Source organism: Arachis hypogaea, chromosome 12 (assembly GCF_003086295.3).
Source record: "Arachis hypogaea cultivar Tifrunner chromosome 12, arahy.Tifrunner.gnm2.J5K5, whole genome shotgun sequence".
In the NCBI taxonomy this organism is placed as follows: domain Eukaryota; kingdom Viridiplantae; phylum Streptophyta; class Magnoliopsida; order Fabales; family Fabaceae; genus Arachis; species Arachis hypogaea.
In genome coordinates this window covers 42,189,738-42,202,578 of record NC_092047.1, presented here as the reverse complement: position 1 = coordinate 42,202,578, position 12,841 = coordinate 42,189,738, and the positions used below count along the sequence as shown (strand labels likewise).

The 12,841-nt window shown below is 37.1% G+C and overlaps 1 non-coding gene across 1 annotated transcript; it reads left to right on the top strand.

Annotated features, from left to right (window-relative positions):
• Positions 1-10,006: 10,006 nt before the first annotated feature.
• On the top strand, positions 10,007-10,115 carry LOC112731238 (small nucleolar RNA R71). Its single transcript, XR_003167026.1, has one exon. It is a non-coding gene; the product is annotated as a small nucleolar RNA R71 (small nucleolar RNA).
• The last annotated feature ends 2,726 nt before the right edge of the window (positions 10,116-12,841 follow it).

Below are 12,841 nucleotides of genomic sequence, written 5' to 3'. Positions count from 1 at the left end.
TATTGGACTCAACTGGCAACATCCGTTGAACAGTTGCAATCCACTATAGATCAATTGAGAGAGGAGCAAAAGAACCAGTCTTGCATACTTCACAAGTTGGCTGAAGAACAAGAGAAGCAAGGGCGAGAATTGGAAGAATTAAAGTGTCAGAAAGTATCTGCTGGAGACAGTAGTGACCCCCATGACTAAGGTGGTTGAGTTTTCACCCCTGTTCAGTTCCTATTTCAGTATTTTATTTCCTGTCTTTCAATTCTAATATTGCATGATCGCTAGTAAAATTTCCTATTTTTTTAGTTAATTTCTAATTCTGTCATTTAAGTTTAAGATGTTCCACTTAGCATTCTATTAAACTTGAATAAAATTTCGTTTTTTTAAGAAGCAGTAAAATACAAAAATTCTTGAGTTGATTATAATTCGTTCCTTCTAATTCACAAAGTGGTGGCTTTGCATCTACCTTCTAGATGTGTGAATTAACTGTGAAGTTGAGGGTCTTAACTCTTGAAAGAATAGTGAATATAGAGAAGTATTATTGATTCTCAGAAAAATCTAAATTATATATATTCTTGAAGCAAAAGAAACAGCATTCCAAAATATATATATATATATATATATATATATATATATATATATATATTTCCAAGAAGAAAACCAATAAAAGGATCCAAGGCTTTGAGCATCAATGGTTAGGAGGGTTAGAAATTGGCCAAAAAAGCTCAAACTGAGTTGCTATCCCTGACTATGTGCTTGTGGTGTGAAGGTGTGATAAACTACTATTTTATGGTTTATCTTATGATAATTTGAGTGGTTTTTATCAACTCTCTGCTCACTTATTCATACTAATTGCATGGTTTTACATTTTCCTTCCTAATTCTGTGCTATGATTGAAAACATGCTTCTTTGGTCTTAAATTTGCTAACTTTAACCTTTTCATATTACCATTCGATGCCTTGATATGTGTGTTAAATTATTTCAGGGTTTATAGGGCAGGAATGGGTTAGAGCATGGAAAGGAAGCATGCAAAAGTAGAAGGAATACAAGAAACTGAAGGAATTGCTAAGCTGTCCAGCCTGACCTCTTCGTACTAATTCGACCATAACTTGAGCTAAAAAGGTCCAAATGAGGTACTTCTAGTTGCGTTGGAAAGCTAACATCCGGGGCTTCACAACGATATATAATTTTTTATAGTTTCCATGCTTTTAAATGATGCACACGCGTGGATCATGTGTACGCGTGACAGAGCCACGTGCTGGACGTATCAGAAATCGCTGGAGGCGATTTCTGGGCTATTTTTGACCCAATTTTTGGCCCAGAAAACACAGATTAGATGCTAAAAAGTGGGAGAATCAATCAATTCATGGATACAACATTCATTATTCATAATTTTAGGTTTTAGATGTAGTTTTTAGAGAGAGAGAGAGGCTTTCTCCTCTCTCTTAGGTTTTAGGATTAGGATTTCTTCGTCTTCTCAATTCCAGGTTCAATGTTCTTTTAATTTAACTTCTCTTCTACTTTTAATTGTTCTAGCTTTCTAGTTTATTTATTCCCTTTATTGATTACTTTATGTTACTATTTGGTTTATGAACTCTTCATGTTAGATTTGAATTTCTATTTAATGCAATTTGAGGTATTTCAGATTTATGATTGTTTCTTCTATTTATGTTATTGATGCTTTTAATTTAATTTAGATTTCTCTCCTTTGGCTTTGGTTGAGTAATTGGTGACACTTGAGTTATCAAACTCCTTGTTGATTGAAAATTGGAATTTGCTGATTGATTTGGATCCCTCTAAAGCTAGTCTTTCCTCAGGAGTTGACTAGGACTTGAGGAATCCCATTTATTGGTCCACTTGAATTTCCTTTATTTAGTAAGGGTTAACTAAGTGGGAGCAATAAATAATTCTCATCACAATTGATAAGGATAACTAGGATGGGATTTTCAGTTCTTATACCTTGCAAGGGTTTTCATAATTATTAATTTACTTTCTTGTCAATTTATGTCCTTGTTCCCTATTTCAAAAACCCAAAAAGATAATTTTCTATAACCAATAATAAATCACACTTTCCTACAATTCCTTGAGAGACGACCCGAGGTTTAAATACTTTGGTTATCAATTTTATTGGGTTTGCTTTAGTGACAACCGAAACTTTTATATGAAAGGATTCTCTGTTGGTTTAGAAACTATACTTACAACGAGAATTCATTTGTGAATTTCTTTACCGATAGAAAATCCGTTCGTCAAAATGGCGCCGTTGCGGGGGAATTGCAAACGTGTGCCTTATTATTGGTTATTGTAAATATTTGCTTTTTCGTTTCTTTGTTAGTGTTTCTAGTTTTAGGAGTTTATTTTCTTTAATTTTTATTAATTTTTATTTCCCTGACTACTATGAATTCTCACCCCTCTGGCTTTAAGTTTAGTTCCAATGTTGTTATAAGGAATGGAAGCTATAATGAGAACATGCATCAAGGTTGGAAGAATCAAAGATGGGAGGAGCCACAAGGATTTGATCAACCCTCTTGGCAACAACCCCCTCTAAAGCGTTATAACCAACAACCATTCTGTGATGCATACCAAGACAATAGTTATGGTGGACCCTTTTGTGACAAACCACCTCCACCAAATTACTATGGTCAAGAGCCATTCTAGGGAGCGTACCAAGATGATGAATATGGTGGACCCCCTTGTAGTTACCAACAAGCCCCACCATATGCTTATGAACCACCTCCCCAATACACCTTTGAACCACCATACTCACAAGTCCCTTTATACCATTCACCTCCATATGACCCTAACCTATATCCGCCATACCAACCACCCTATGAGCCGTATGAACCATACATAGAGCCACCCCAATTCCAACCCAATTACTCCCAAGAACCACCACCTCCATATACACCATGTCCACATCCATCAATTCAAGAGCACTATGATCCTACTTATGATAGCCGAGCGCAACAAGAATCAAAGGATCGTCTCGAGGAAACAGTGGATCGATTTCATGCAACCCTTCATCAATTGGAGCAAGCGATAAACTGATTAGCTTCCCAACATTCAGACACTCAAGGAACTCCCATGGCTTCATGTGGAGAATCTAATGAAGAACGTATCATGAAGGAGACACTAGAAACTCCGGTGGACAGTGAGCAGCATAACTTTGTATTGGAACAAGTGGAGGAAGCCGTAATCGTTGAAGAGGAAGAAGTGGTCGAAGACTTAGGAGATGCGGAACGTCTATGGAAAGCCCGGTCATAGAGACCCTTTCTAAGGAGTTTGAATTTGATGTTGAGGAGGGTGTACAACCTCCAAGGCATATCATGGTTGAAGACTTTGAAGGGGATGATCAAGAGATAGATTCAATCATTGATGAATTCTTATCTATATTTGAATCCTCTTTTATTGGACTTGACATGGATATTAAAGAAGAAGAAGCACAACCTCCCATGCCTTTAGTGAACAATGAAGAAGAGATCGAATTGGAAGAAAGCTACCAAGAGGAAGAGGTTGATATTGAAGAAGCTTGCAAAGACGTGGAAGTTGTCAAAGAAGAGCCCAAGGGAATGGAACTGGAGATCACCTTGCCAAGTGGGTAAATCTCTCATCTCTAAGCTTAATTAGCCCACTTGAATATGCTTTGCTTGAGACGGATGGGCAACTTAGAGCTCTTTGTGGCTATAAGAGTAAGAGGGAGATGGTTAGTGGTTGGCAACACAATCCTAGGTTCATTGTGGTAGGGAGCTCACGGCTGAATTATCATGGTTGGAAGAATACTAAATTGTCTGGGTCTAGGAAGCTGTTTGGATGCCTCAGTGAGAATTCAGATTGCTTACCACTCGGTTGGAACAAAGATGGTCAACAAGAAGACGGGTGCAAAAGCAAGGTTTGGGACCCCGGAATTTAGTCTAGTAGTCAACACTCTTGGGGCCTTGTCACTTGCTTTAACTTGCTTGATGGCTTTATGCAACTAGTGTGGGATCCCGGAGGCTATTGGAATTACAAACACTGGTGGGGATTCCTGGATGAGTTCAAGCACAAGCCACCATGACAAGGAGCTCACCAAATGTCCAACTTAAGGATAATAACTAACACTTTGTTTGGTATAATGGAACTTGTGAGGAAAGAAAAGGGGAAAGATGAAAATGAGTGGAAAACTTGTTTTTCCTCTGTTTGGATTAGCAGGGAACTTGAATGGAAAATAAAAAAGCCTACATAGGGCCCACTTAAAAATTTTCTGCCCAAACTTGCGAAGAAAACTGGAATGGAAGTATAAAAAAGTGTAAAATTACATATATACCCTTTCATTAAAAACAAATCAAAATCCCTAATCTGAAAAGGAAAGCACGTATCTCTATTTCCATCTTTCCTGTTACTGCATCATCTTCAAAAGAATAATATATTTTTAAAAAGAATAATATATATTTTTATTTATGATATTAAAAGATAATAAAAAAGAATAAATTCATAAAAATAAATTCAAAAAAATAAATTTTTTTAATGAAGAAAACACGTTACAATTTTGAAATATAATTTGGATAATTTTTTTATTAAAAAATAATTTAAATACATTGGTATATTATAATTTACATATAATATAAAGAAGGGTATTAATGTAATTTCACTTGGTTATGATTTTCTCTCTTCTTACTTTTCCTTTCATCCAAACACAAGAAAAATTTCTTTCTATTTTCTTTCCATTCATTTTCTCTTTATCCAAACAACATAAAAGAAAATCAATTTTTCCTTTCATTTTCTTTCCTTCCATTTTCTTTTCTTTCATTTTCTTTCCTCTCATTTTCCATCTTCCATCCAAACAAAGTGTAAAAGTGCTAGGTGGGAGACAACCCACCATGGTACGGTCTTTTATTTTATTATTAGTCTTATTTTATTTTATTAGTGTTTATTCAAAATTTGTGCATATTCATCTGCATTCTGCATTCTGCATTAAAAAAAAGGAGATCGACGCGCATGCGTCGTTTGTGTATGCGCAATTAAACAGAGAGTTGCGCAAGAGACGCGCGGGAGGGGTGTGTGGCGCACAAGCCACCGCATGCGTACGCGTCCCCTGCAAAAAGTTCATCCCACGCGTAAGCATGATGAGCGGATATTTTATATGCTTTTTGGGGTCAATTTCATGTAGTTTTTAGTATGTTTTAGTTAGTTTTTAGTATATTTTTATTAGTTTCTAGGAAAAATTCATATTTCTGGACTTTACTATGAGCTTGTGTGTTTTTTTGTCATTTTAGGTATTTTCTGGCTGAAATTGAGGGAGCTGAGCAAAAATCTGATTCAGGCTGAAAAAGGACTGCAGATGTTGTTGGATTCTGACCTCCCTACACTCGAAATAGATTTTCTGGAGCTACAGAAGTCCAAATGGCGTGCTCTCAATTGTGTTGGAAAGTAGACATCCAGGGCTTTCCAGCAATATATAATAGTACATACTTTGCTCAAGGATAAACGACGTAAACTGGCGTTCAATGCCAGTTCCATGTTGCATTCTGGCGTTAAACACCAGAAACCGGTTACAAGTTGGAGTTAAACGCCAGAAACAGGTTACAACCTAGCATTTAACTCTGGAAACAGCCTAGGCATGTATAAAGCTCAAGTCTCAGCCCCAGCACACACCAAGTGGTCCCCAGAAGTGGATTTCTGCACTATCTATCTTAGTTTACTCATTTTCTGTAAACCTAGGTTACTAGTTTAGTATTTAAACAACTTTTAGAGATTCATTTTGTACCTCATGACATTTTTAGATCTGAACTTTGTACTCTTTGATGGCATGAGTCTCTAAACTCCATTGTTGGGGGTGAGGAGCTCTGTTGTGTCTCGATGAATTAATTCAATTATTTCTGTTTTCTATTCAAACACGCTTGTTTCTATCTAAGATGTTCATTCGCACTTCAATATGATGGATGTGATGATCCATGACACTCATCACCATTCTTAACCTATGAATGTGTGCCTGACAACCACCTCCGTTCTACCTTCAATTGAATGAGTATCTCTTGGATTCCTTAATCAGAATCTTCGTGGTATAAGCTAGAATCCATTGGCAGCATTCTTGAGAATCCGAAAAGTCTAAACCTTGTCTGTGGTATTCCGAGTTGGGTTCAAGGATTGAATGACTGTGACAAGCTTCTAACTCACAAGGGTTGGGCGTAGTGACAGACGCAAAAGGATCAATGGATCCTATTCCAGCATGAGTGAGAACCGACAGATGATTAGCCGTGCGGTGACAGCGCACCTGGACCATTTTCACTGAGAGGACGGATGGTAGCCATTGCAACGGTGATCCACCAACACACAGCTTGCCATAGGAGGAACCTTGCGTGCGTGAAGAAGAAGACAGGGGAAAAGCAGAGATTCAGAAGACAAAGCATCTCCAAAACTCCAACATATTCTCCATTACTGCATAACAAGTATTTAATTCATGCTCTTTTATTTTTCGCAATCCAAACTGATAATTATAATTGATATCCTAACTAAGAATTACAAGACAATCATAGATTGCTTCAAGCCAACAATCTCCGTGGGATTCAACCCTTACTCACGTAAGGTATTACTTGGACGACCAAGTGCACTTGCTGGTTAGGGACAGCCTGGTTTAGCCGCTTAGACCAGGATTTTATTCCTTTAGGCCCTCCTATCCACTGATGCTCAAAGCCTTGGGATCCTTTTTATTTGCCCTTGCCTTTTGGTTTTAAGGGTTATTGGCTTTTTGCTCTTGCCTCTTGGTTTTAAGAGCTTTTGGCTTTTTCTGCTTGCTTTTTTCTTTTTCTTTCTATTTTTTTTCGCCTATTTTTTTTTCTGCAAGCTTTGTTCTTTGCTGCTTTTTCTTGCTTCAAGAATCATTTTTATGATTTTTCAGATTATCAAATAACATGTCTCCTAGTCTTCATTCTTTCAAGAGCCAACATATTTAACATTCTTAAACAACAACTTCAAAAGACATATGCACTGTTCAAGCATACATTCAGAAAACAAGAAGCATTGTTACCACATCAATATAATTAAGCTAAGTTCAAGGATAAATTCGAAACTCATGTACTTCTTGTTCTTTTGAATTAAAACATTTTTCATTTAAGAGAGGTGATGGATTCATAGGACATTTATAACTTTAAGACAAAGTTACTAACTACTAATGATCATGTAATGAAGACACAAACATAGATAAGCACATAACATAGAAAACGAAAAACAGAAGAAATAAGAACAAGGAATGAATCCACCTTAGTGATGGTGGCGTTTCCTTCTTGAGGAATCAATGATGTCCTTGAGCTCTTCTATGTCTCTTCCTTGCCTTTGTTGCTCCTCCTTCATTGCTTTTAGATTTTCTCTGATTTCATGAAGGATGATGGAGTGTTCTTGATGTTCCACCCTTAGTTGCTTCCAATAATTGTGTGGAAGAAAATGTATCCCCTGAGGTATCTCAGGGATCTCTTGATTTGCAGTCAAATGTTCTACCACTGAGCTATAGACCCTTGATGGAAGCTTTTGTCTTCCCTTTCCTCTTTCTAGAGGTTTCTCTGGCCTTAGGTTCCATCAATGGTTATGGAAAAAACAAAAAAAAAAGCTATGCTTTTACCACACCAAACTTAGAATGTTTCTCGCCCTCGAGCAAAAGAAGAAAGAATAGAAGAATAAGAAGAAGATATGGAGGAGATGGATGGGAGTGTGTATTCGGCCATATGGGTGGGATTGGGTGGGAAAGAGATGTTGAATTTTGAAGGTAAGTGGGTGTATGGATGTGAGTGATAAAGGGTTGATAGGGAATAGTGTTTATTGGGAATAGAGGATGATTGAGAAGAGAGAAGAGAGTGAGTGGAGGTATGTGGGGATCCTGTGGGGTCCACAGATCCTGAGATGATCCTGTAGGGTCCACAGATCCTGAGGTGTCAAGGCATTTACATCCCTGCACCAATTTAGGCATGCAAAATGCCCTTGCACACAACTCTGGGCATTCAGCGCCAGGTTGGTGCCCATTTTGGGCGTTCAACGCCCATTTGTGTGCCATTTCTGGCGTTGAACGCCAGAACCATGCCTGTTCTGGCATTCAGCGCCCAGAAGCTACCCATTTTGGGCGTTCAGCGCCAGAACCATGCTCTGTTCTGGCGCTGAACGCCAGACAGATGCTCCTCCAGGGTGTGATTTTTGTTCTGCTGTTTTTGATTCCGTTTTCAATTTTTATATTTATTTTGTGACTCCACATGATCATGAACCTACAAAGACATATAACTAAGAAAAATATAGTTAGATAAGTAAAAATTGGGTTGCCTCCCAACAAGCGCTTCTTTAATGTCAATAGCTTGACAGTGGGCTCTCATGGAGCCTTACAGATGTTCAGAGCATTGTTGAAACTCTCCAACACCAAACTTAGAGTTTGGATATGGAAGTTCAACACCAAACTTAGAGTTTGGTTGTGGCCTCCCAACACCAAACTTAGAGTTTGACTGTGGGGGCTTGGGTTGTCTCTGCTTTGGGAGAAGCTTTTCATGCTTCCTCTCCATGGTTGCAGAGGGAGATCCTTGAGTTTTAAACACAAGGGAGTCCTCATTCCATTGAAGGACTAGTTCACCTCTGTCAACATCAATCACAGCTCTTGCTGTGGCCAGGAAAGGTCTTCCTAGGATGATGGATTCATCCTCTTCCTTTCCAGTATCCAGGACTATGAAATCAGCAGGGATGTAAAGGCCTTCATCCTTTACTAATACGTCCTCTACTTGTCCATATGCCTGTTTTCTTGAATTATCTGCCATCTCTAATGAGATTCTAGCAGCTTGCACCCCATAGATTCCCAGTTTCTCTATTACAGAGAGGGGCATGAGGTTTATTCCTGAACCAAGGTCACACAGAGCTTTAAAGATCATGGTGCCTATGGTACAAGGTATTATGAACTTTCCAGGATCCTGTCTCTTCTGAGGTAATGTCAGTTGATCCAGATCACTTAGTTCATTGATGAACAAGGGAGGTTCAACTTCCCAAGTATCAATGCCAAATAATTTGGCATTCAGCTTCATGATTGCACCAAGAAACTTGGCAGTTTGCTTTTCAGTAACATCCTCATTCTCTTCAGAAGAGGAATACTCATCAGAGCTCATGAAGGGCATAAGGAGGTTCAATGGAATCTCTATGGTCTCTAGATGAGTCTCAGATTCCTTTGGTTCCTCAGAGGGAAGCTCCTTATTGGTCACTGGACGTCCCAGGAGGTCTTCCTCCTTGGGATTCACATCCTCTCCTTCCCTTACAGGTTCGGCCATGGCACTTATGTCAATGGCCTTGCACTCTCCTTTTGGATTCTCTTCTGTATTGCTTGGGAGAGTACTAGGAGGGATTTCAGTGATCCTTTTACTCAGCTGGCCCACTTGTGCTTCCAGATTTCTATTGGAAGATCTTATTTCATTCATGAAACTTACAGTGGCCTTAGACAGATCAGAGACTAAGTTTGCCAAATTAGAAGTGTTTTGTTCAGAGTTCTCTGTCTGTTGCTGAGTGGATGATGGAAAAGGTTTATTATTGTTAAACCTGTTTCTTCCACCATTATTAAAGCCTTGTTGAGGCTTTTGATCCTTCCATGAGAAATTTGGATGATTTCTCCATGATGAGTTATAGGTGTTTCCATAAGGTTCACCTAAGTAATTCACCTCTGCTATTGCAGGGTTCTCAGGATCATAAGCTTCTTCTTCATAAGAAGCCTCTTGAGTACTGTTGGATGCAGCTTGCATTCCATGCAGACTCTGAGAGATCATATTGACTTGCTGAGTCAATATTTTGTTCTGAGTCAATATGGCATTCAGAGTATCAACTTCAAGAACTCCCTTCTTCATAGGCGTCCCATTGTTCACAGGATTCCTTTCAGAAGTGTACATGAGCTGGTTATTAGCAACCATGTCAATGCGTTCTTGAGCTTCTGCAGGCGTTTTCTTTAGGTGAATGGATCCACCTGAAGAAGTGTCCAGTGACATCTTTGATAGCTCAGATAAACCATCATAGAATATATCCAGGATGGTCCATTCTGAAGGCATGTCAGAAGGACACTTTTTGGTCAACTGTTTGTATCTTTCCCAAGCTTCATAGAGGGATTCACCTTCTTTCTGTCTGAAGGTTTGAACATCAGCTCTAAGCTTGCTCAGCTTTTGAGGAGGAAAGTACTTGGCTAAGAAAACCGTGACCAGCTTATCCCAAGAGTTCAGGCTGTCCTTGGGTTGAGAATCCAACCATAATCTAGCTCTGTCTCTTACAGCAAAAGGGAAAAGCATGAGCCTGTAGACTTCAGGATCTACTCCATTAGTCTTAACAGTATCACATATCTGCAAGAATTCAGTTAAGAACTGAAAAGGATCTTCATATGGAAGTCCATGAAACTTGCAGTTCTGCTGCATCAGAGAAACTAATTGAGGTTTCAGCTCAAAGTTGTTTGCTCCAATGGCAGGAATGGAGATGCTTCTTCCATGTAAATTGGAATTAGGTGTAGTAAAGTCACCAAGCATCTTCCTTGCATTATTATTATTTTCAGCTGCCATATCCTTTTCCTGTTCGAAAATTTCTGAAAGGTTATCTCTGGATTGTTGTATTTTAGCTTCTCTTAATTTTCTCTTCAGAGTCCTTTCAGGTTCTGGATCTTCTTCCACAAGAATGTTCTTATCCTTGCTCCTGCTCATATGACAAAGAAGAGGGCACAGAAAAATAATAATAATAATAGAGATCCTTTATACCACAGTATAGGGATCCCTGTGTGAGTAGAAGAAGAGGGGGAGACAAAGAATGTACTATAATGGAAGAAACACAACTGTGAGGATGGCAGAGATGTGAGATGAGATGTTAGTAGATGAATAAATAAATAGAATAAGGTGAGAGAGAAGGAATTTTCGAAAATGATTTTTTTGAAAAAGAGTTAGTGATTTTTTTTTTTTGAAAATAGTTTTTGAAAAAAATGTTAGTAATTTTCGAAAATTAAGATTTAAAAATTAAAATTAAAATAATTAATAAATTAAAAAGAAATTTTGAAAAAGGGGGAAGATATTTTCGAAAATGAGAGAGAGAGAGAGTTAGTTAGGTAGTTTTGAAAAAGTTAAGAAACAAACAAAAAGTTAGTTAGTTAGTTGAAACAAATTTTGAAAACCAATTTTGAAAAGATAAGAAGTTAGGAAGTTAGAGAAGATATTTTGAAATCAAATTTTTGAAAAAGATAAGAAGATATTTTTGAAAAGATATGATAGAAATTAGTTTTTGAAAAAGATTTGATTTTTAAAATCTCAATTAATGACTTGATTCACAAGAAATCACAAGATATGATTCTAGAACTTAAAGTTTGAATCTTTCTTAACAAGCAAGTAACAAACTTCAAATTTTTGAATCAAAACATTAATTGATTATGTTATTTTCGAAAATTTTCTATAAAAATAAGAAAAAGATTTTTGCAAAATATTTTTGGAATTTTCGAAAATAACTAAGAATTTTGAAAAAGATTTGATTTTTGAAAAGGATTTTGAAAAAGATAAGATTTTCAAATTGAAAATTTGATTTGACTCATGAGAAACAATTTGATTTTAAAAATTTTTGAAAAAGTCAATCCAAATTTTCGAATTTGATGAGAGAAAATGGGAAAGATATTTTTTTGATTTTTTTTTGAAATTTTTATGATGCAAGAGAAAAACAAGAAAAATGATGCAATGCATGAAATTTTTAGATCAAAACAATGAATGCATGCAAGAATGCTATGAATGTCAAGATGAACACCAAGAACACTTTGAATGCCAAGATGAACATCATAGACACAATTTTGAAAAACTTTTAATGCAAAGAAAACATGTAAGACACCAAACTTAGAAATCTTTCATGTTTAGACTCTAACAAACAAAAAATGCACATGAAAAACAACTAAAGATGCAAAACAAGAAAACATCAAGATCAAACAAGAAGACTTACCAAGAACAACTTGAAGATCATGAAGAATACTATGAATGCATGAATTTTCGAAAAATGCAAGATGCACATGCAATTGACACCAAACTTATGACATGACTCAAGACTCAAACAAGAAACAGAAAAATATTTTTGATTTTTATGATTTTCTAATTTTTTTGGATTTTTTTTTCGAAAATTAATTGAAAAAGGAAAATAAGGATTCCAAAATTTTTAATATGAATTCCAGGAATCTTGCATTCTTAGTCTAAAGCTTCAGTCCAGGAATTAGACATGGCTCACTAGCCAGCCAAGCTTTCAACGAAAGCTCCGGTCCAAAACACTAGACATGGCCAATGGCCAGCCAAGCTTCAGCATGCAACATAAGAGAATATACTGCTCATTACTTATCGAAGTAACTTACCTCTATGTTGATGGTTTGGAAGCCTCAGTCCAAAAGAATTAGACATGGCTTTACAGCCAGCAAGGCTTCACATGCTTCATGAAACACTAGAATTCATTCTTAAAAATTTTGAATAAAATTATATTTTTGAAAACATTTTTTTTTTCAAAAACAGATGAGAAAATTTTTGAAATATTTTTTGAAAAACTTTTGAAAATAAAATAAAAAGAAAATTACCTAATCTGAGCAACAGGATGAACCGTCAGTTGTCCAAACTCAAACAATCCCCGGCAACGGCGCCAAAAACTTGGTGCACGAAATTGTGATGTCCAGGCTTCAACAATCCCTGGCAACGTGAGCAACTTGGTATGCGCAATCGTGATTACGCTTTAATTATGTAAAATTCATGGCACTTTCTTGTCTCTGGCAATGGCGCCAAGAACATGGTGTCAATACCATGGTTCACAACTTCGATACAACTAACCAGCAAGTGCACTGGGTCGTCCAAGTAATACCTTACGTGAGTAAGGGTCGAATCCCACGGAG